Genomic DNA, 21,928 nt, shown 5'->3' with positions numbered 1-21,928 from the left:
TCTCATTTAATAAGAAACATATATCTATTTCCATGTGAGCAAACATGAAAAATAGGTAGTTAGGGCCTCATTACAAGGTTGGCGGTCTCAGGACCACCATAAAGGCAGTGGCGTTCATACTCAAACAGGCTGGTGGAGAAGACTGCCTAATTATGACATTGGCTGTATGCAGAACAGGAAACAGCAAAGCACTGCCGGCATTGCCACCGCATTCTGACCGCCATGTACGATGGTAGCCACCTGCAGGCAAATCATGAGGTTGCACACCACCAAGCTTTCCCCACAGTCGCACCACCAAGGAAACGCAGGCAGAAATGAAGTGCACTAAAGGAGACACTCACCTTCAGGAAGCCACACTCATGTGAAGCTGCCATGGAACCAGAACTACACGTCATTTTGTAGGTCCTACTCGCTCAGAGACTCCGAAATCAACTATAAGTACCCACACCTACCTGCACTGTTGTATATTGACAAAGTTCATACGCTCACTCAACACACCATCAGGAATGGGGGGCGCAGGCGACACACACACTTAAACTGACACTGACATGCACACTCACAGACAGCCACATACACTCCCGCACATACACAGTACACTCACTACGGCCATCACACACACCGACTGCCGGAAACACAGCACCAGCCCAGTCACTCACACAATAACACTCAACACCACAACACATCACAACAACACCACAACAGCAACACCATCAATGCATCAGCAAGCACACACAATAGACACTACCCAGTGACAAATCACACATGCAACACAATGTACCACCAACAGGGAACACACACACAACTATACAACACAGCAATTGACATACACAGCAAACATACATCACAATGTATATGGCATACCATGCACCAAAGACACACACACAGTCAAAGCACACAAAGCCACACAACACTGCAACAAGCACATGTCAACACAAATACCACTTAATACCATGACATGTCCGCAACATACACATGCCCATCACACAACACACACACACACATCACTGGGGGACAAAAGCACTGCGTACAAACTCACATGCTGCCCAGACACAACAGGCAGCACAATCACCACTTACACACAAATACTCACACACAAACAAGGTTAGCCATTTTCAAATCTGCCCTAAGAAAAGAAATGCAGGACAAATATGTCATGTCGAAACCAACAATTGCTTGGTCCAAAGATGTATTAATAACAATAAAAGTTATGAAATGTCCAAGGCCATAGGCCAGTCAAATTTGAAAACGTGTTACATGCACACAATGCACATCTGTATGCCCCAAACCTGACTCCTGACTGCTATGTAACCTCCACAGGTAGGGGCATCAAGGGGGCAGACAGGCACCTCAGAGATTATCATGGGTCGAGGGGTTGGGGTCTAGGCTTTGGAGGGGTGTCGTTTGGGATTGCGCTTGGGGAGTTTAACTCTAGGCTTAAGGAAGGGTTAGGTTCTCTTGGGGGGTAGACTTCTTGGTGGAGGGAAGGGCATGGGTACTTGCAGGTGGTGTAGGGGAGGCCCTGGAGGTGGAAGGGATGGGCCTGAGGAGGGAAACAGAGTGTTGGATCTCACAGGGGGAACATGAATAGGCAAAAGTTCAAAACATGAAAGGAACACTTTTTTTTTACACACAGGGATGGTCCTGAGAAGGGGTTTGGATGTGGAGGATGAGGGAGTGGTTATCTGACATGTGTATGTGTGGGTGTCATGGGTGCGTGTTTCTGGGAGGTATGCTTGTGTGTGTCTTTTGGGTGGATGAGTGAGGGAGTTTATTTGTATGGGACTGAGTAGTGGAGGTGCTGAGGGATGCCATGGTGGGTGGATGACTGTCTGTTGGGATGGGGACTGCAGGTATGGTAGATGTGCTGCATGTAGGAGTATCAGTGGTTGTGGTGTCTGCAAGTCTGGTGACTGGGGTGGATATCTGAGGGTCTGCTATTGTGTTGACTGTGGATAGGATAGGTGTAGTGGCTGGATCTGTGAATGTTGGTGTGGTGTTTTCAGGTGTTGCAGGTGTAGTGCCAGTGATGCTGGGGTGTTGGTGGTGTCAGGGCAGGGAGTGACTGTTGCTGTGTCTGCATCTATATGCTGCTTGTGTACATGCCAGTGCTGTGTCTTGTGGTGCCTATATTTCTCTGAGCTACCCTTGGATGTTGAGGTGGATGTATGCCTGTCTGTTTGTGTGCTTTGGCTGGGTTGGGGAAGAGTGGTTTGGATTTGGGAAGAGCAAGGTGGAGAAGGGATGGTTGGCAAAGGGTGACTGGCTGCCATCAATGTGGAGGCCAGAGCCTGAAAGGATCTCTGTAGGCCAGCCAGTGCACCGTGAATGCCCCCCGGAAACGCATTACTCTATTGGACTTGAGTTGCCAGTCCCTGGATGGCATTCACGATGAAAACTGATCCACAGAGATCGACCTCAGGAGATCAATAGCATCCTCACTGTGGCCAGCCAGACTGACAAGGGCAGGGACAGAGGTGCCTGCTGCAAGGGAGAAACCCACCCTCTTAGGTGAGCGGGCACGGTCAATTGGGTGGGGAACTACAGGGAGGGCAGTGGCAGTAAGGGAGAGGTGGAATTAAATGGTGCTGAGTGGTCCCAGATGGGTTGGCCCCTGAAATGGAGTGTCTACTGGAAGAGGATTCAGAAGATGGAGAACAGGATCCTGTCTCCCCCATGGTACTACCCTTGCCCTCCGTGCGACTGGATCTATAAGTGTCGTTGGTATTATGACTTGGGGCCCTTGGCCAGCAGCTTCCTCACTGAGCTGTGCCCCGTCTCCTTCACCTTACAATGCTGATGCTGAGAAACAGAGAGAGAGAGGTAGGGCCATCACATTCATGACATACATATACAATACATCATACACAAAAGTAACATCACATCTATGTGTAAAACACTACCAGGAAGAAAACAATTTGAGCCACCATCATATCACAACAACATACTTTCCACAACCCTATATGATAAGAATTTCAGACACAACATAAGCCAACTATCTGACCACTACATCACCATCCTATCAGTATAGATAAAACACAAATTATACCCGCACAAGATGATTTGTCAACACTAAAAGTGTGCCCCTTTCCAGCGCATCACTGTGAAACAACAATACATCAATAAAAATTTGTTTTGACTTTGATATCATATTCATATATACTCCAAATCTACAATTGCTCAGTCCATTACCAGATGTCATGGCCTATGAAAGATACCTCATCATATTCCAATTGCAACACTGCATGTTGCTCAGCAATCACATTAATAACTTGTAACTGTGTCTATAACATTCAAAAAGGCAAAAAACACAGATGCACCTACTCCACTTGGCATATCAAAGATGGAGCATAATAGATGGTCAAATCCATTTGAATAACACATGTATCAATAGTGCTTTTGCAAAGGTTAATACATACTTTGTGGACCTACTCATCTCAGTCATTCTCACATAGTAAACAAAGTCATGACAGCAACAGGGGCCTACGCAGCACACATGATGTACCCACAGACAACCCCAGTGATCTTACCAACACCTTTGATAAAATGGACACCTGTCATGTGCATGAAGGCCACATACAGTTCTACTAATACTGATGATTATCAACACCACATCAATAATATCAAAATCCCAATATCTCTACCAGCACTTCAGACATGATTAACCTTACATCTTTGGAGTAATGTTACACTGCCATAAACAACCTCTTAAGTACCATGATTGAGACGTACACCTAGAGTCCAGCAAATTGAATGATAACATATACCATTCCACCAGCATGTGGATGTCAACTACAAAACCAGCAATACAATGAAGTCAGTGCAAATTGAACTTAGCCGTACCCGTACTAACATCCATCTAAACAGATTCAAAATAGCTAAAGTAAGCATACCAAACTTGGTTCTGGAATCTTGAAAATTACAGGAATTACCAATGTACACATGATGTTGGCAAAAAAATAGTGTATATTGCACCAATTAGGAGATGTCCTGCCCTATGTAGCATGCACACAATACATTGGCTAGGGGAATAGCAGGCTAGCCACTTACCTTCACATTAACATGTGCAGGGTACAAATAGTCTGAAGTCACATTTCAATTATATGTCTTGCAGTAGGAATGTAGAAATACTACCATGCTTTTCATCATGTAGGATATCCACACTGATTATATATCACATTTTCCAATGTACAGTCCACACTTAACATTGGGTACACCTCCTGACTCCCCTGGGTAAGTGTATCAAGTATGCCATGTGAATTTTCAGATTGAGATCACACCCTCGCATGAACTTTACATCTAGTTCACAACTCATGAATAATTGGCCTGTTTTTTACCTGCCAGACACTGTTTTGCACATAGATCTAGATCCAGTGGAATAGGAATAGACAGAGACCAAAGAACTGAACAACTTACCAACAGGATACCTGGAATATGGATCAATAGGTGGGACAGATGACCAAGCAGGTTACATATAGAGCAGTATAGTGGTATACATATGACACAGTCACGTGCATTACCACATGCTTCAATATGGTTCACATTGGTGAGTTTGATGTTCCTATACACAATAGAATCTCAACACCTGTATATCAATGTCATAACCTGTACACCTAGGTGTACCTAGGGGACCCTTTGCCTTTAGCACTTGCCACATTGTCACAGCTTAAATACTTACACATTATACACTGAACTGGCAGAGGGATGTACATGTGTGCAGCCAATAATTACCCCCTTGTGGCTGCTGTGCTGCCCTCAAACACCCAGCCAACTAAGGGCAGGCCACCTTCAGAATGTGGGCCATTAGGGGGGTCAAGCTCCGATGGGCACCCCTCCCTCTTTGGGAGGAAATCCCCAGCTGGGCCTCTGCGGTCTTCGGGGCCTAGCGTCTCAAGTCCTCCCACCCCTTCCTCCAGTGGGTGTTCTGCTGGCTGTGGACCCCCAGGGTCTGTACTTGCTTGGCGATGGCATGCCAGAGTCCCTTCTCTTGATGGACTTTGACTTGTATGGATGACAAAGACAAAAGGAGAAAGTTATGTCCACATGCACCATGCCAATGCAAGTGTTCAGAACACTTCAGTCACAGTCAGTAGGCAAACATTCCCTTCCTCTCAGTCCATACTTTACAATTTACCATCTGCAGCCAGCCCATGTTTAAAGAAAAGTCTCCCATACAACATGCATAAACAGTACCTGGTATTGACTAGACACATATGATCAGTCAACATGATTATCCATAACATGGTATGTCTCTATAGACATTTCTCACACCATTATTGTTGTTAACTATGTTGTGTATAAAGGATGTTAGATTACACACTAGCTACCATGTATCAGTACTCTATGTCTGCCTCTGAACATGTACCCATTCCCATACAACCAGATATAATTGCCCAATCCCTCACTAGCTCACATTTCATGTACACCATCATACACTTTACCTTTCACACATTGATACACCATTGGACTTACCTTCTTCTCTGGTGCACTATATATCTGTTCATACAGGGGTAGGACCTCATTCACACGCTTGTGCATCTCTTCTGGAGTGAAGTTTCGGGCCCTATCACCTGCAGAATGTGGCATGATAGTTCCCAGAGGCAGTACACAGCAGCTCAGGTAGTGGAGGTCTTGATGGCAGCAGTGTCAGGAGTCAAGTGAGCAATACTGCAGAAGATGGCGGTCAAATATGCCACATACATGACCGTCACCACCGGCAGACATCGCCATTGGCCCAGGTCCACCAAAGCCAGCAATATGTTCCAATGGCAATGAGCAACGCGGTTGTGACCACCTAGCACCATATGTTCCAATGCCAATGAGCAACGCGGTTGTGACCACCTAGCACCATGATGACACCCGCCGGCAGAGTTAGGTCACTTCTTCAAGTCCAGTACAGTAGGTCAGGCAGCTGCCATTTTGAGGCAATTAAATGTATGGGACAGTAATGGAAGTTGCATCATTTACAGTTACCTGTATAGTACGACAAATATTTGAAGTCCTACCTTCATGTTTAGTAGTCTCATTGTACATGTGAGTAGTAAAAGCTGTGTAACAGAGGTATGGGTGGTAATGGAAATGATAACCTATTCTCAACATCCTATGTGCGACGTCAATGGAGTATAGGTGCAATAAATATGTTTCTCATGTAAATCAGGTAGGGCTATCAAACACTGCAGTCACAGCTATATATAAATACATATATATGTATATATATATATGTGTATTTAAATATACATATATATATATAAATATATATATATATATATATATATATATATATATATATATATATATATATATATATATATAAAGTACATCAGAGTATTAAGGGAATCTGATTCAAGGAGACCGTCGTAGGATGTTCAGAAATATACTGCGCCCCTGACATCATATTGGCGACAAGTCTGAATTGTATATGAACAGATTCCTTAGGTCTATGTTGTACATTCAACTACATTCTATTTTGGTCTCACATAGTTACCCTGGCATGAGGAGAGAACGACAACCTCCAATGTACCGCCCACTGGTAGACCTGCACACCATGGAGGAGACACACATTATACAGCTATGTTGTCTGAATAGACAGACTATAATGTACCTCTGTGATCTGTTGAAGCCAGATCTGATGCCTGCCATTCGCAATCCCAATAGCATACCTCCCACCGTTCAAGTCATGCCAGTGCTACACTTCCAGGCCACTGGATCCTTTCAGAATACAGTGGCCCTAACTGCAGGGATGTCTCAGCCCATGTTCAATATGGTTGTGAAGGCTGTACTGTCTGCATTGTAGAAACACCTGGACAGCTACATCAGGTTTCCCCAATGTGCAGATTTGGCCTATGTGAAGGCAAAGTATTATGCTTTGGGACACATTCTTTATGTGATTGGAGCCATAGATTGCAACCATGTAGCCTTGGTCCCACCCCCCCCCCCCCCACCCCCCCAGTGCCAATGTACAGGTATATAGGAACAGGAAAAATTACCACTTGGCAGACCAGTACATTTCACAAGTATGTGCCAAGTATCCTGGAACAGCAATATCCCACTGCTGATGACACAACTCTACATAGGGAGGGCCTGGTTGGTTGGTAGGTCACATATGACAGGTGTGTCTGCAAAGTTTGTCTCCTGCTATCACAAATGTGCATGTCCAAGATGTATGTATAGTTTGTTATACCTATTCCTCCTAGGTGACTCTGGCTACCCAAACTGTCCTTGGTTATTGACACATGTGAGGTACCCAACCACGCCTGACGAAGTCTGTTTCAGTGAGGCCCATGGACGGATAAGGCATATCGTAGAGTGGACCTTTGAGCTCCTGAAGGCAAGATTTTGCAGTCTTGACAAATCTGGAGGAGCAATCCTCTACTCACCTTACAAGCTACGTCAAATTGTTATTGCCTGCTGCATGCTCCACAACCTTGCCCTGAGATGTCAGATACCGTTCATACCAAATGAGAAGGAGCCAGGAGTACTTGTAGGTGGAACTGCAGGTTTGCCAAGTGAGGATGAGCCAGATGAAGATGAAGCTGGAGACATCAAGGCAGATCTCATCAATCAATACTTTAACTGACTAAAGGTATGTGATATGTTGCTAATAGTGAAATTCACTTTGTAATCTACAAATGAAGGCTGGCATGTCACCTCCTATTTACTATCACCTGTGAGGTCTTAGGTAGCTCCAATGCCAATAAATCAGATATGCATGAAGATTGTTAGTTGGTATGGTGCACTGAACAGTGTGTTATACAGTGTCATGAGTTGTCACAAGAAAATTCACACTTGTAAAAATGACTTCTCAGAAATCATGTATTTATGTTGACAATTGTGTCCTATCCCTGCATCCCCTATCTTTGACAATCAAAGATTTGCAGAATTTCAGTTTAGCTGTTCCTCATTGGCAAGTCACAGACAGTGTCAGAGGCAGATGGGATTTGCAGTCAGGTATGAGAAGTTGACATGGAGGAACCCAGGTACTGATTATCATAAGTGTGTGGAGTGTCACTGATATGGCCAAACTGTCAGGAAACTTGGATGGAAGTGTGTTATCCTACCAAGAAGACCTGTTTGGTACTAGAGGTGGTCAAATGGTGCCATGTGTGTGTACATCTGTGTCTGACATGTGAAAATGTTTAACCAGAGCCTTTATTATCATAATGGTATCTGTTGTATGTGACCTACCTTGTATATAGATGTCAGTGTGCTACAACTTTGCAGACCAATGTGCATGTCTCTGAGGAATGGCATAGGTGAGTGGCAAACCTACAAGTACCTGACCACGGTAACTGAAAGGTTCCAGGACTGGGTACATCAGCACTGTTCACTGTCTGTATTGTGGGGTATGATTATTAGGAAGCTAAGGCATGGGCATGTGATAAGGATTACCTGGAGACACAAAGGCCTAACCTGTATGCCTCCTGGCTAGAGGGAAGACTGACAAGTCCCTAACTTCAGTAGCTTGTGGTTTAGTAGTGTATGACACCTAAGCTGACATTCTGAAGTCACCAGCAATATTACTTGTTCTGTTGGTTGCAAATCTACAAATAAATGTGTGGAGATGTACACTACAGCTGTTTTGGTTTATGTCTATGTTACAATCCCAGTGTAATGGGTCTCCTGGTGATACTGTACATGTGTGGTGTCCATTACATAGGTTGTACAATACAGAGGGACATGTTGGTTCAAGAGTTATTATACATAACAGTTGTACATGGATGATACATGACACTTACACAGGACCTGTGCTTAAGTGGAATTTATTGGGGTGTGCATTACAATATGTGTGAATTGAAAAAAGAAATAACAGAAATTAAACACTGAATGGTCCAGTCATGGTGGATGAATTCATCAGGATAGCTGCTGCTCCATTTGGAGTCCAGCGTTCTCACAGCATAGGACAATGGAGTTAGGTTTCAGAACAGTCAACAAGGTGTATCTATGGCACACAAGGTTTGGTCTTGGTACCTGCTCCTCCTGGATGTCTAGGTGGACATCCAAGTTTGTGGGGGGGTTCCTCTGCCACTAAGGGAGGGGTGTCTGAGACATGCCCTTCCCCTGGCAGGGTCTCCATTCCACCACCAGCCGCAGATGTTGAAGGGGCTGAAGACTCATTATCAGTGGAAGAGGCCTGATGTTGTGTGGCTGACCTACTCAGGGTACTCTTGATGTACCTCAGCACCCCAGCAATGGAAGCCAGGATGGCATTTTGTGCCTGACACTGCTTCATGACGTCCTGGTGGTTGTCCCTCTGCAGTAGTTGGATTTCTCCCATCATGATGAGTACCTGGCCTATCATACATTGAGAGTTTTGGTAGGCTCCCAACACTAGGGGGAATTGTTTCCTGGTAGCTGTCATTGTCATTTCCAGTGATCATTTTGAGGCAGTGTGTGCATCTCACACAACATCACTAATTGTAGAACTTAAACATAACTTGTTGTATGACTTACAACAAATGTGTGTTCCACTTCTTCCACAGGTAACCTTGCCATTGTCACCATGGAGAGGATAGCAGGGTGAGGAGGTGTGGGCTCACCACCAGTCTTGAGTACCACCAGCTGGTGCCTGGATGCCATAGAACGTACCTTCCCCCGAGGTCATTCCACCTCTTCCTGATGTTCTCTCTTTTGCGTGGATATCTGCCTACAGAGTTTACCCTGTTGACTATTCTTTACCACAACTCCATTTTCCTGACGATTGATATTTGCTGGACCTATGCTCCGAACAGGTGTGGCTCTACCCTTGACAATTTCATCCACCATGACCCTCAACTCATCATCTGTAAAACGTGGGTGTTTCTGTGGGGACATGGTAGTGGTGGTATTGAAGGTGAGGTAATTAAAAAAAAGGTTGAATTTTTTTTAGTGATGAGGTGTAGGTGGTGTGATGTGAGTGGGTGATGGTTGTAGTGAATTGTGTGTGATTGTAAATTGTGTGTTGTGTATGTTGTGCAAGTGTGGGATGTATGCGTGGTTGAATGTGTATGGGCGCCAAAAGTATTTATCAAAAAGTCCTCCTCTGTGGCTGTGAGTGGTGGTATTTTTGCAAGGGATTGTGGGTTGTGTAGGAGTGTGTTATATAGTGGAGTGTGTCGGTGTTTGGAGTGTGTAGATGTTTGTCAGGTGTGAAATATTCAAACTATCCAATGTGGTGTGGTGTTCAGTGTGATGTGAGTTCAGACTGCCGTGGTCTGCACAGCCAATGGTTTTCCGCGATGGAAAAACCACTGTCGTGATTTGTGGATTGTAATCTAGTGAAAGGATTTTCATCGGGCTGACGATGCTGGTGCTTGCACTGCCTCTTTTCCATCCTCCAGTGTCCTAGCAGTTTCGGGATTTTGGCAGTTTTTTGGAAGACTTCACAGTGTGACTCTTAATACGGCGTTCGGATTACTGCCAACATGGTGGTCTCTTGGTGGATACCACTGCGGCAGTCTTCCTAAAAGACAGCCAAACTCATAATGACCTACTTATTCTCTGGCACAGAATAAAGACTTTGAAACCAAATTCACTTAAATGCAGTGGGATTGTTATGGAGGATAAAACTAGTATTCCTGGTCCATTGATATTCCGCCGGAAACAAATTGTCAAGATTTTCATTTTTGAGGTCTCATGGTTCCTAAAATATTGCATCATCACTGCAACACATCCACCATTTTCAAAAAAGTTGTCCAGAAATAATCAACCCAGATTAGCAACGTGTACCCAAGCTAAATTAGTAGTAAAAAAAAAAAAATCTCAGGACAGCTATTTTTTACAGAGGTATATCAGGAGCCTGGAATTATACTTATGAGAATGAAATCTTAGGTAAGTATCTAATGGCCAGCATTAAGAACTAATTAAATCTAGGTATGCCAGTCCAAAAAGCCACTGAGTTCCCTTTTAAATATTCTGTGCTTAATTTGCACACAAAAAAGTGCCCGGCTCAACGTTTTTTTCAGAAGCCCATGGCGGGCAATATCGGAGGTCACAATGGCAAGTACCATGGTTGCATAGTTTTGATTCTACCTCAGATCTCCTTATCCCACCACCACCTGCCTCTTTAAATCAGTTTTTACCTGTCGCTACTTTCTCCCTTGGCGACTTTTTCCAGTTTTTCTCTTCCTCCTTATACCCACATGTTCTTTCTGTTCCTTGCTCTGGATGAAATTTCCCGCTCTGGAAATTAATTTGCTCCTACCCTTTAAACTTTCAAATGACAATATCCAGGGAGTGAATGAGCCAAAAAAGTTTATGAATATTTAAAAAGTCTAGAACCGCTGTATTTTCACCCCTTCGCATAACTTACACTCATGTAAAATATTACAATGATAAATGTACATACTCTGTCGCTGTCACATTCTGGACTACTTTGTGCATGCAAAACAGGTAGTTTGCACTAGGAATCTCAGGGGCAGATTTAAGAAAAGTGGAGGCCCCCTATCACCACCATGTGTGCGCCAAATTTAAAATACGGCACATCATGGAGCAGGGTAGCGTCAAAATTCTGGTGCTACTCCTGCAGAGTACATAGCGGTCCATTACAAATAATGGAAGACCCCTTCTAACGCCTGCGCTCTGAGCAGGCGTAAAAAGTGCGGAAAACATGGCACAAGGAAATATTTTACATTTCCTTGCGCAATTATTTCAAACCCCCCCCCCCCAATGGAGGAACGCCCCACTTGCAAACATAATGCCGGCACAGGTATAATGTGCTGCAAAAGTTTACAAAGTGGCACAATGCATGCTTTGCATCACTTTGAAAATATGGTGTGGGGAAAATGACACTTTTGTGCAGCCTTAGCGTCAGCAAAATGACACTATGGCAGTGCTAAGGTGGAGCTAGGTGCTCTTTAATCTGACCCTTAATTTACACAAACAAGTAGCTCTGAGATTGTGGTCCTAAATGTTTGTATGAATGTGATATGTGTATAGAGAAAACATAAACCATACATAGTACAGTGTTCATATGATTAAAGCCAAAGCTGCAACTAACCAAAGACTGGAGGGGTAGCTGAGTTCTGAGAAAGGAAGTGAACTGTTACCAGTCATATTAAATAATAGGTACATTATTCTAAGTACATCTTTAATGGTGAGTAGTGATACCAGATTTAACTGTTCTTTGCTTAACTTAACATGTAATTTTATTTTCATACATTTTTTCTGTTTTGATAGATGCGTTTTGGCTGCTAAAATCGGAGATGGATAAGATGTTCAGAAACGTCAAGTTTAGCAATTCCATCTTGATTCATACATTTGTGTCGCCTTTACAGAAGCTTACCCAAGAATGTATTTCATACAAAAATATTGGCCTTCCAAAGATATCAATTTGAGATAAGGCAGGTGACAAAAACATATGTTTGAGCACTTCGTGGTTGTCAATCCTTTTATCTTAGAAAAATAATTGCTGTCTTACAAGACGCAAGGTTTTATCCGATTGTAAGAGAGGCTCTAATTTCCTTATATTATACCCAGTTCCAGGAATGTGAAGCAAACCTTTTAGTCATAAACAAATAGAGAGCAGGTCTACTGAAAATCGTGCTAAGAGCAGTCCCAGGTGTTTTAAGAGAAACACACACCTTCCTCTTCCTGTCAATCTTTTTCTGCAATCCATCATTATTTTGCAAAAATAGTCACAAAGGAAGAATTGGCCTTGTTCTGTTAACTGACAACGTAGATTGAATCTTAGAGCTGCTTTATGTCAGTGTTCTTTCCTCCATTCGTGCAAGTTCCTAAATTCATAAATGTTAATTTTACTATCTTGGAGGTTAAACCTCACTGAAATGTAAATTGACATAGGATGTACAAAACAACTCATGGTTCTTTTCCTTCAGTGCTGTTTTCATCTCATTAAAAAAGTTCCCTTGATTTTTTGTTTATTAATCACGGATTTATTTTTGAGTTTAATTTTATATTCGCTTCTTTTATTCATTTTAATTGTAATCCTAACACACACTATTGTATTGCACTGGCCTGTTGTGCATTCTGGTACCCTGGCACTGCCAGGTATGCTACCTGGAAAGAGTCAGTGTGTCTGTCGTTTTCTTGTTTTGGTCCCATGGTGGGACCAAAAAGAGGCCCACACATGGGCCCTTTCAGCCCGTCTCATCTGGCACTGCTAGAGCGCTAGACTCCTCAACATGCCAGTCCAACTGAGATATAATTTAAATGGTGATGGATCTCATGCATGTGGAGAAAAATATGCAATTCAGCTAATGTTTAGCACGGAATTAGCCTCTTTTTGGCTTTTTGTCGCTGACTGTTGTCTACTGTGTGTGGGGTTTATCTACTTGAGAACCATAAAGTTGTCACATCGTTCAAGCTTTTCCAACTACACTTGAGTGTGTCGGTGGGTTTTTCAGAAGCTCTTTGTACAGTAATGCCTATTGGCCCTTGTGTATGTTCCTTGGTTGAAAAACCTTGTATATCAGTGTTTTCCTGTCTCGAACTGCATGTTAGAGTCTCATGGTTTGGTCTGCATGTTCGTATTTACCAGACCAAGGATGTGTGTCTGTGTGCTCATTTGTACCAATATCTGTGTTAATCTCTCCATGTTCCTATTGCTTATCAGTCCATCGATGCTCATAGTATGTGTTCCATTTCTTAGAGTCATGGTATCCTACATCCCTGAGCCCATGTGTGCCTTGTCTTATTGTCGTTCTGCTTCCCGAAACAATGTGTAAGTCTTCCCATTCTATTTTGTATCCCCAGTTCACAATATCAATATTTCCTTCTATCTTCTGTATTGTGATGTTCATGATTGTTTCAGAACTATGACTTATAGGTGATACTCCACAGATTGATTCCTCCATCACACTCCATGATTCTCCTCCTCTCAGAATCAGTACATTCCCTGTAATTTCCTTTGAGAAATGCAAGATAACTGCTCCCATGCCCCAATTTTGGTGCATATTGGGTTCATCATCTCTGTAACTTTCTTTGGTTATTAGAAACCATTAAAGTGCACAGAGCATGATAAAATAGTATTAAAAACTACGTGCAATTCATCAAGAAGGGAGCAACAACGCAAAAATGGACGAATTATCAAGGGAGGAAGGGTACAGTATAGTCGAATCATGCGTGGAGAACAGCACAAGGCCTTGCCGGTCCACCAGGATGGCTTCCAGGACAAAAGAAGCCTTCTCGATATAAGAGACAAATTATAAAACTTGATAAAGTTTAGTACAAAGCTAAAACATCACAAAACCGGATGTGAGGGGAATGCACAATGTTCGATTATCAGGCTAAGCAGATAGATGTGCAACAGTACATAAATACTAAAGTGCAAGTAAATCTGCATAGGTACAAGAAGTGCAACCGTAATTAATTTTTAAAATTACAATAAAAAACTTGTCCGCTTATAGCATGAACCCTGCAGATACTTCACTATAGTATTTACAGCAAATGGCTCTTGACCTTTCTTAAACTTAAAGTCCAGCAAAACCGATGTCCGATCTAATAGATCCAATTTATGACACACCAGGATTATCCATTCAGAGCGACTAGCAGAGTATGCTGGATAATGAAAAAAAATGTTACTCAGTCTCATTAAAGTTAGAGCAGGCACAGCATGCTGAGGAGCTCCCGGAATTGGCTAGTCAAGTGCTTGAGAATTCTGGGAGGGGAAGCATGCAATAGCGAAAATGTAAGTAAAGGGATCTCGCAGAAGCAGGGAAGATTGTATCTAGGAACTTTCCATACAAGGAAAACGCTTTAAAAGTTAGAAAAGATTGAGTTATCACACAGGCAGCACCAAGGGCAATAGGTTTGGCATAGTGCCTTTCCCAAATCACCTGGGCCCTGGCCGGTGAGCTCAGATGAATTCCAGAAGTCTTCCAAACTAACCTCCATCAAGTCTACCTTGCTTGATCTTAACAAGAAGATCCTCCTTAAAATAACCTGACCTTCCAAGGATGTCAGCTTGTTCCTCCCTATATGATTTAAGCACATCCAACTTCCAAATACGCACCCATTTAGCTAATTGGTCAAAAGTCCTTAACCCAAGATCAAGCCATATCGGTAGCAAGGGGCAACTCTGGAGGAGTAATTATAGTGACCTCAAAACATATTTCTCTCACAACTCAGACTAGTCAAGTGTCTCTGAATGGGTCCATAATTCGCTTCCATACAGAACTGCAGTTAAAACCTTTGCCTTATATATTTGGAGGCAGCGGTAAGGCTTGTTTGATTTCACAAATCCCTAAATAGGGCCCTGGCCTTGTGTTTTATTTTAGCAGCACTCTATTGCATCTGGGCCTCCTATGGGTTGGAGTACCAAGATAATCAAAAGTTTTCACTCTATTAAGGGAGACCCCTTGCAGCGACAACCTCCCCCTAAAGGTTTTGCACAGATTAAAGACCAGGTACTTGGTTTTAGCTGTATTCAACACAAGCCCATGTTGATCACAAAAGAAACAGAATCATTGCAACAAAATTGACAATACCCTATCAGTTTTCCTCAGCAAGAGGGTGTAATCTGCAAAAAACAAGGCAGGAACTTTTGTTCCAGCTAAGGTATGGGAGTCATTCTGCCGATCAAGCAAAAAAGTACATACACCCATTAATAAATAATAAAAACAGAGTGAGGGCCAGGACACAACCCAGGAGGACCCCTCCTTCTGAAGGAATACACTTCGTCAATTACCTTTTAGGGCCCCATAAAATTTGGGCACAGTTACAATCTACTTGCAATCTAATTAAAATGTACAAAAATTCATGGGGCATTCCCTGCTCCCTCAAAATGCCCCACGTTGTTTTTTTCTCTTGAACAAGTCAAAGGGAGAACAGTAGTCAACAAAGGAGACAAACTAGTTTCCGCTGCTGATGCTCATCATCTTTAACTTAGTAACCAAGAATCTAAAAGTTTGATTCACAGTGCCCACATTATCTCTGAAGCTAGCTTGGAACTGGGTTATCTCTTGGCTGTTGGCTAGCCACCCATTGAATTATCAACGATTCGTTGACAAAAGAGTTTTTGAAAAGAGTCTATCAAACTAATGGGGAGATAGTTCTGTGGTAGATTCCTGGATCCCCTTTTAAATATAGGGACAAACTCTGCACCTTTTCAAGTTTAAGGCCCAGGAGTGCCTGCTAAGATGTGATTCGAGATAGTATTAATAAATGGGGCTCAAACTTTCAAATTCGATCAGAAAAGGTTCACAAAAATGTTATCTAGACCAGCAACCTTCACCTTCCTTTGCACCGTCACAACCCTCTCTGTGAAAAGTGTGGAAGGAGTTCACAGCAGCAGTTGGTATACACTATCAAGAGACTGGAAGATGGACCTGCAACTACACAAAGATTACAAGTCAAAGGGGTGCTGTTTCCATATAGGGATTTAGAGTGATTCTCCCACACTTCACCCTGAATGTGAATTTCTGGGCACATTTCCACGTGTAAGGAGCAATGCATGAGAGTATGCCAAAATTTATTAACATCTTTGCTAGTGGGTGCATTTAAAAGTGCTGCCCATAATTCATCATTCCAATTTACTTGGGCCGTCTTCAGGGCAATTTTGTAGTGTGCTCTCGCTAGTGGAATCACACTTTTATTCCCTTCGCTGATTGCTTAGCTCCCTTGCATGCAGAGTTAAACCAAGGATTGATTTTGTCTGGTTTCTGGTTTAAAATCCTGCAAAATAACCTCCTTGGCCATAATAAAGCAAACGTTATGGCTAACTAAAAGAAGTTTACCATTGTCTAGCTTATCAACCACTGGTTTTAATGTGGAAAGTAAGATGCCATTAATTTTTGTAATACCCTCTTCAGAGGTAGCAATGGCATTCCATGTAAGAGCCCTCCTAGAGTTGGCAACTTCAGGCACAACACAATCTGGGGCATTTCTCAGTCCTCTTTCCATACTGTGCCATGGCCCAAGTCCAAAACAAGAGGGAAGTGATCACTTTCAAATCTATTGGGAATTAACGTATCAATCAAGAACTCCCATGCTTTGACATCTAGGAGGATATCATGAATTCTACTCCTATAATTAACTCTGTGGAAGGTGAGAGACAGTGAGAGGATGTGATTTTAAGATGAAGACAACTACCAGGGACTACCAACTGACCAATAGCCCAGGGGCTTGGAGACGCAGTGAGTCCAACACCAAGTGGGTTTGCAGGAAATGGGTCCTCACTCCTGGAACCCAGCACATATTTCAATTTGGCTCCAAATGATCTCAGGTCTAATATATGAATGGAATGTGTTGATTATTGTCTACTGTCTGTGAGTTTCTCTACATGCACACCATAAAGTTTGTCACATCTTGCAAGCTTTTCCAACAATACATGAGTGTGTCAGGGGTTTTTTCAGAAGCACTTTGTATTTCAATGCTACATGGCCCTGGTTTGTGTCCCTGGTTTGAAAAACTGTGCTTAACAATTTCTTCCTGTCTCGAAGTGTATTTTAGAGTCTCACAGTTTAGTCTGCGTGTCAATATTTACGAGATCATGAATGTGTGTTTGTGTGTGAGTGCTCATTTATTCCACTATCTGTGTTAATTTCCCTGTTCCCTTTACTTCTCATTCTATCCATGCCCTTAGCATTGTGTTCCATTTCCTAGAGTCATGGGGGCATATTTACAACCCCTAGCGCCACCGTGCACCTCCCTAGAGTCATTTTTCTTTACGCTGAGGCAGCATTAATGAGGCGTTTCTCCTGTGCCGTATTTACAAAGTGGCACAATGCTTGCATAGCTCCACTTTGTAGACGCATGTGCCACATTATGCCTGCGCCAGGCATAAAGTATGCAGGGGGCGTTCCGATGCAGGAAGGCCCAAACAAATGGCACAACATTTCACTGCACCATTTTTTCTGTCATTCTTAAAGCCCGCTCAGAGCAGGGGTTAAAATGATGCACCAATTTTAACCAGTGAGCCTCCCTGTGCTTTGTTGCATTAGTGGCAAAAAAATTTAGTGCAGCACAGCGCGACAGTAGCATCAAAAATGTTGACGCTATTGTCCTAACAACTGCCATGGTGCACCATATTGTAAATATGGCGCAACCATGGTGGAGTTAGGTGAGGCGGGGAAACGCAAGAAAAGTGGCACATCGTGACCGATGCGCCACTTTCTTGTGAATATGCCCAATGGTATCTTACATCCCTGAATCCATTTATACCGTCTTAGTGTCAGTCTGCTTCCTGTCAAAATGTGTTAGTCTTCATATTCCATTTTGTGTACCCTGTCTCAAAAGTGTCTCAAATTAAAAATGTTAATATTTCCTGGTCTACTAAATTGCGGTGTTTTGAAATAGTGGCTTATAGGTGGCACCCAGCACTGTGATTCCTCAGTCACAATGTATGATTCTCCTGCTCTCAGAATCAGTACATTCCCTGTCCTTTCCTTTGATTCTGATTGTCGAAGAGTATGAGTCTCCTCGACACAAGCTAAATATCTCCATGCCCCAATTCTTGTGCATATTGTATTCAGTAGCCCTGTGTCAGTGTTTTCAAAGTCTCCGTGTAATGTATTAAATGAGGCCATTTCATTGAACTCCAAACCCCAGTTTAAGCCTTCTTTCCTCAATGTGCCATACTTATCCAATATGGTGCATCCCTGTCCTTTCCGCCTGCACTGGTGTCCTTTTGTCAGCATAGTGCCAACGCAGGCACCCTTGCAAAATGGTGCAAGGATGCAAGTGTTGCATGCAGGATGGTTTGTGTGCGGAAAGAGACACTTTCTTCCACAAAGACAATCCTGAGAGGCTTTTTCCTCTTTCTATGTGTACTACAGAGGAAAAAAAACTAGGGAAAATAAAGAGATTTCTCTTTGTTACATCTATCCTGGGCTGGGAAGGCAGATATTTTTGGTGCATTCTCAGGTTTACAAGTTCTTGCAAATGTGTGAATGTGTCAAACTCCACAGATGTTGTGCTGGAACACCCATATAACACCCATGGAAACATCTCCCTGGCACAGAATAACGTAACACAGCAATTTGCACTGCAATACATTACTCAAGATTTATAAAGCCATGCAGGGCCATGCAAGGTGACCTTGCGTGACTTCATACATCTCACCTACGGTTGTGTGGTGGAGGAGCAAAGAAAGCCATAAATATTGGGGGTCATTTTGACCTTGGCGGACGGCCTCCGCTGAATGACCGCACCGCGGTCAAAAGACCGCGGCGGCCATTCAGACATTTCCTCTGGGCCGGCGGGCGCTCTCCAGAAGAGCGCCCGCCGGCCCAGAGGAAATGCCCCTGCAACGAGGACGCCGGCTCAGAATTGAGCCGGCGTAGTTGCAGGGGTGCGACGGGTGCAGTTGCACCCGTCGCGTATTTCAGTGTCTGCTTAGCAGACACTGAAATACTTTGCGGGGCCCTCTTACGGGGGCCCCTGCAGTGCCCATGCCATGGGCATGGGCACTGCAGGGGCCCCCAGGGGCCCCGCGGCACCCCCTACCGCCATCCTGTTCCTGGCGGGAGACCCGCCAGGAACAGGATGGCGGTAGGGGGTGTCAGAATCCCCATGGCTGCGGAGCGCGCTCCGCAGCCATGGAGGATTCACAAGGGCAGTGGTAAACCGGCGGGAGACCGCCGGTTTACCCTTTCTGGCCGCGGCTGAACCGCCGCGGTCAGAATGCCCTCGGGAGCACCGCCAGCCTGTTGGCGGTGCTCCCGTGGTCGGTGACCCTGGCGGTCACCGGCCGCCAGGGTCAGAATGACCCCCATAGTCCTTTATGTTTTTTAAGCTGACAAAATGTAGAAGCATTATTAAATAAAACAAAGAAGAAAATATTAAAGGAAAAAAGGAATGAAATTAAAGCAGAAAAATATATGAAAAACACTGAAAAAGAAAAAGAAAAATCTGCTTACACATAAAACTTCCTCAAATCACTTTTTCAACATTTGCTTTTCTTCCATGCATTGTAATTAATTTTGTCCTCTTGGTCACTTGGTCAACAGTGTTCAACTACTCTCACTAATCCCCATGAACAAAAACTTGATAATTTAAGTTTTATTTTCCTTCTTAATTTATTTTTTCCACTCAAATTACAAATGTATGCATTATAGAAAAAGAGCAGATAAAGAAACCAAAACGGTCAAATCATTAAAGTTGTTTGTGTGTGTACGTTTAGCTCACAATTGCAAAAATCATTTTTAGGGGGTATAAAACCAAGTTTCCATTTCAACAAAGTTGTTTGTAACCAGGAAAAGCACTTACTCCCATAAAGAGTTTAGAGGGGGGTAGATATTCATCTAGGACAAGATGGACTGTGTAAATATTTGTGCACATTTCCCTGGAATTGCTACTATGCAGTGGATCCTATTTAGTTTTTATGGATTCAGGAGTTTAGCTTAGCCTTTGGCTTGCAGGCCTGTCTGCCCATCACCTAGTGACTTTTAACCTACTTAGCTTGCTTTGTTTTAGCACATTTCTTAAATTATTTCTTCCAAGATGGCTGCCATGTTTATAGTTAGGAAGATGTGTTAGTTTCACATTAACAGTGCAACTCTGTAAAGTCGTCACTATATGCATCCCTAATAATTGAGATACGTAGTTATTCACATTATGTACTTTCACACTTTAGTGTGACACTAACATAATGTACCTTCTAAGGGAATTGTTTATATAATTGCTGCCCCAAGCATGCCTTCTTATCTCTTGTTTGGAAACATACCTGCGTCAGGTGTCCTACCAGATCTGTATAAATACATCTCACACAGACAAGATAATCCGAGGGATTCCTACCAGATTCCATTGATGCTATCCTTGCTGTAGGTTGCCTATATCCTGACCCATTCTTTGTGTCCTCACAGAGTCTGATCTAGAGACCTCATTCCAAGGTAAGGAGGGTTGGGGGGCTCTTCCCATGGACACGGTACTGTCAGATTAGGTTTAAAACACCTAGCTCTGTTTAGGTTAGAGAATAGGTTCATTATGTTAGGGTAGTAGGGTCTATTTAACAGCTGTTTCATGTTACATGTTATTGCAAGATGATGGGGGTCTTCGTATTCATGACTCATTTTTACCATTCTGTTTCTCGCATTGTTCGTTATCCTAATCATTGCAGCCCATGCAATTTATTGTAGATTTCAATTCAATTTCAGCTTTATTTCGGCAAAACAATACCATAAAAGCATACTGACAAAATTCTTACATTTCTAAAAAGGAAACGAGAACACTTTGAGAGAATCAATAAATCAGACCCATCATAATGAAGATCAGGACCAGGGCTCCCCCAGGGCCAAACAATACAGATAGGCAAGTTATAAATATGAGTGTTATAAGAATAAGCGGTTAATCAATAAAAACACTATAAAGATACAAATACACATCATCATACACATCACCATAAAAATATTCTAAAATACCTATAAATACGAATCTTTATACAAAAAACAATTAAGATTGTTATCTCACTATTAGTAGCAATGACTGTGTGCTAGCACAAATAGTGACGATTGTAAAGATAGGATTCATGCTTTTTTGAAGAAACATTTGCCTCTAGCATATCAAATTGCCTCTAAAAATCTTGGCAATATGCATACCACCATCACATGAGGGATTATTTTGCTAATTTTAAGAACTGGTTGACAGTCCCTGGGACCCAACGATACCATAAAAGCATACTGACAAAAATCTTACATTTCTAAAAAGGAAACAAAAACACTTTGAGAGAATCAATAAATCAGACCCTTCATAATGAAGATCAGAACCAGGGCTCCCCCAGGGCCATACAATATAGATAGGCAAGTTATAAATATGAATGTTATAAGAATAAGCAGTTGATCAATAAAAACACTATAAAAATACACAATACACATCATCATACACATCACCATAAAAATATTATGAAATCCATTTAAATACGAATCTTTATACAAAAAACAGTTAGGATTGTTATCTCACTATTAGTAGCAATAACTATGTGCTAGCACAATTAGTGACCATTGTAAAAATGGGATTCATGCTTTTTGGAAGAACATTTGCCTCTAGCATATCAAATTGC

Source organism: Pleurodeles waltl, chromosome 1_2, assembly GCF_031143425.1.
Source record: "Pleurodeles waltl isolate 20211129_DDA chromosome 1_2, aPleWal1.hap1.20221129, whole genome shotgun sequence".
Taxonomy (NCBI): domain Eukaryota; kingdom Metazoa; phylum Chordata; class Amphibia; order Caudata; family Salamandridae; genus Pleurodeles; species Pleurodeles waltl.
Note: the sequence above shows the minus strand (reverse complement) of the source record.